The following is a 3962-nucleotide window of genomic DNA, read 5'->3' on the forward strand; positions in this document are numbered from 1 at the left end:
ACAAGATAGTTCACAATATCTGCAAACCATGGCTCTTCCTCCTGAACTGTGAACAACTGCTCATCCGGAAAAGATTCATTGATCAATGTCTTATCATGTGAAGTAGAATCGGGATTCTCCAATCTAGAGAGATGGTCAGCTACTTGATTCTCAGTACCTTTTCGATCCTTGATCTCTAACTCAAATTTCTGTAGCAAGAGCACCCAACGAATAAGTCTAGGCTTCGAATCCTTCTTGGAAACCAAATAGCGAATGGCCGCATGATCAGTGAATACTGTCACCTTTGTCCCAAGCAAATAAGATTGAAATTTTTTGAAACCAAAGACTATATCCAAGAGCTTATTCTCAGTAGTGGTGTAGTTCAATTGAGCTCCATTTAGAGTCTTAATAGCATAGTTGACCACATGAAAAATATTATTCTTGCGCTGCCCAAGAACTGCTCCCACCGCATAATCATTCGCATCACATATCATCTTAAAAGGCCCTGTCCAATCAGGTGCCGTAATCACCGGTGCTGTTATCAAACTCTTCTTGAGAGTATCGAATGCCGCCAAGCATTCATCATCAAATTTGAAAGGCACGTCCTTCTCGAGCAAGTTGCACAATGGCTTTGATATCTTCGAGAAGTCCTTGATGAAACGCCGATAAAAACCTGCATGACCAAGAAAACTACGGATTCCTTTCACAGAAATAGGTGGCGGAAGATTCTCAATGACGCCCACCTTGGCTTTATCCACCTAAAGACCCTTGCTAGAGACCTTATGCCCAAGAATAATGCCTTCACGCACCATAAAGTGACATTTTTCCCAATTTAGCCCCAAATTAGTTTCCACACACCTTTTGAGCACCGCACGAAGATTATTCAAACATTCATCATATGAATGTCTAAAGACGGAGAAGTCATCCATGAACACCTCGACATTATTTCCAATCATATCAGAGAATATAGCCATCATACATCTCTGAAAAGTGGCAGGTGCGCCACATAAGCCAAATGAAACTCTGCGGAAAGCAAACGTGCCAAATGGACAAGTGAAGGTAGTCTTTTCTTGATCCTCTGGTGCAATGCAAATCTGATTATACCCCGAATAGCCATCCAGAAGACAATAATACTCATGACCAGCCAACCTGTCATGCATCTGGTTAATAAATGAAAGAGTGAAATGATCCTTCCTCGTGGCTTTGTTCAACTTTCTGTAGTCCATGCATACCCTCCATCCTGTGACTGTTCGAGTGGGGATGAGCTCATTCTTCTCATTTGCTACCACAGTAATACCTCCTTTCTTAGGTACACATTGCACGGGGCTCACCCAGGAACTGTCAGAAATAGGATATATGATTCCTGCATCTAGCCACTTCAGAATTTCTTTCTTCACCACTTCTTTCATTATAGGATTAAGCCTTCGCTGTTACTCAATAGTCGGCTTACTACCTTCCTCTAGCAGAATTTTATGCATGCAGTACGAAGGGCTGATCCCTTTGATATCTGCTATAGTCCATCCAATAGCCGATTTGAATTCTCTCAAAATCCTCAAGAGCTTGTCCTCCTCGCTACCTGAAAGGTCAGATGCAATAATAACAGGAAAAGTAGATGCATCACCTAAAAATGCATACCTCAAGTGTTCAGGCAATGGTTTAAGCTCCAAGGTAGGTGCTTCCTCAATAGATGGTTTGAGCTTTCCTTCAGCATTTTTGAGTTCAGAAGTACCAAGTGATTCAAATGGCATGTCTAGCTTTTGCCTCCAAGGAGAAGCAATTAGATATTGTAGTTGCTCATTGCCATCCTCATCATCACTGTCAAAGTCCCCCAATAAGGCTTTCTCTAATGCATCAGACATTAGCATATGATCAAGTTCTGAAGTAACCGCAGAATCAATCAAATCCACCTTTAAGCACTCCTCGTCTTCTGTAGGGAATTTCATCGCTTTGAACACATTGAATGTCACATCCTGATCCTGCACCCGTATAGTACGTTCTCCTTTCTGCACATCTATCAAGGTACAGCCTATAGCCAAGAAAGGTCTCCCCCAAAATTATGGGAATCTTCTTATCTTCCTCGAAATCCAGAATAACAAAGTTTGCCGGAAAGAAGAGCTTATCCACCTTTACTAGCACATCCTCCACTATGCATCGTGGGTATGTAATAGAACGATCAGCCAATTGTAGAGACATGTAGGTGGGCTTTGGATCAGGCAAATTCAACTTATTGAAAATAGATAACGGTATCAGATAGATGCTTGCTCCCAAATCGCACAGGCATTTGTCAAAAGACAATTTGCCGATGGTGCAAGGAATGGTGAAGCTACCCGGATCTTTAAGCTTTGGAGGTAATTTTTGTTGCAGCACAGCACTGCACTCATCCATTAGAGGAACAGTCTCAAGGTCATCCAGTTTCACCTTCCTTGAAAGAATACTCTTCATGAATTTCGCATAACTAGGCATTTGCTCCAAAGCCTCAGTGAAAGGTATGTTGATGTGAAGTTTCTTGAACACCTCCAGAAACTTACCGAACTGCTTATCCAGTTTTTGTTGTTTCAATCTCTTAGGGAAAGGTAGTGGAGGATAGAGCTGTTTCTCCCCTGTATTACCCTCAGGCAGAGTGTGTTCATCAGTAGTCTTCCTTGGTTCCGCCACTTTCTCCTTTTGCTTCTCTTCTTCGCCAACTTCGGTTTCTCCGTCTTTTGCTTTTTCAGCATCAGCAACATTTCCAGACCTTAAGGTAATAGCCTTGACTTGATCTTTAGCTTCCTTTCTACCTGGCACTTCAGTATCACTGGGAAGTGTGCCAGGTTGACGATTAAGCACTGTATTAGCTATTTGACCGATTTGATTTTCCAAGGTCTTGATAGAAATAGCCTGACTTTTGCACAACAGCTTGAGTTCCTCGAAATCAGCACTAGAAGGTGGAGCAGCACCTCCTTGTTGAGGATATGATTGTCTTTGAGCATACTGCTGTGGTTGCTGGAATCCAGGTGGATTAAACTGTTTACTTATGCCTTGATGATACGGTTGCGGAATAGCATTCTGATTATTGCTCCAGCTGAAATTGGGATGATTTTTGTTGTTAGGATGATAGATAGCTGGCACAGCTGCTGCAGTCGCTGATAATTGTTCACATACTGAATAGATTCATTAACAAGAGAACTGATTCGTAGCATGAGAACGTGCACAAAGTTCACAGACCATAGCTATCTGATTTACTCCATAGGTGGCTAGGGAATTAACCTTCAAAGACAGCGTCTGGAGCTGCGCTGCAATAGCTGTAGCTACATCAACTTCCAGAATACCCGCTACCTTCCGAGGCATCATCCTTTGAGTTGGGTTTTGATGCTCATTTGCAGCCATAGTTTCAATAAGATTATAAGCCTCGGTATAGCTTTTGGCCCACAAAGCGCCTCCAGTTGCTACATCAAGTATGGGCCGAGATTGGGCCCCCAAACCATTATAGAAACCAGTGATCACCATCCAATCAGGCATACCATGATGTGGACACTTTCTCAACATCTCCTTGTAGCGCTCCCAAGCTTCGCACATAGATTCTGTAGGCTGCTGCGCAAACTGAGTAAGAGCACTCCTCATAGCTGCAGTCTTCGCCATTGGATAGAACTTTACCAGAAACTTTTGCGCAAAATCTTGCCAAGTAGTGATGGACCCAGCTGGTTCAGAATGTAACCAGTCCTTAGCTTTATCCCTCAGAGAGAATTGGAAAAGCCTCAGCTTGATAGCCTCATCAGTCACACCATTATATTTGAAAGTACTACAGATCTCGACAAAATTCCTGATGTGCATGTTGGGGTCTTCAGTAGCAGCACCTCCGAAAGAAACAGAATTCTGCACCATCTGAATAGTGCCCGGCTTGATTTCAAAGTGTTAGCCTGAATAGCCGGATGAAGGATGCTTGACTGAATGTCATCAATTTTAGGCCGAGAAAAGTCCATAAGAGCTGGATATGCCGGAACTCT

General features: G+C 42.8%; 1 non-coding gene across 1 annotated transcript; it reads left to right on the forward strand.

Annotated features, from left to right (window-relative positions):
- Positions 1-3475: 3475 nt before the first annotated feature.
- Positions 3476-3582, forward strand: LOC141675720 (small nucleolar RNA R71). Its single transcript, XR_012556359.1, has one exon. It is a non-coding gene; the product is annotated as a small nucleolar RNA R71 (small nucleolar RNA).
- The last annotated feature ends 380 nt before the right edge of the window (positions 3583-3962 follow it).

Source organism: Apium graveolens, chromosome 7, assembly GCF_009905375.1.
Source record: "Apium graveolens cultivar Ventura chromosome 7, ASM990537v1, whole genome shotgun sequence".
Classification (NCBI taxonomy): domain Eukaryota; kingdom Viridiplantae; phylum Streptophyta; class Magnoliopsida; order Apiales; family Apiaceae; genus Apium; species Apium graveolens.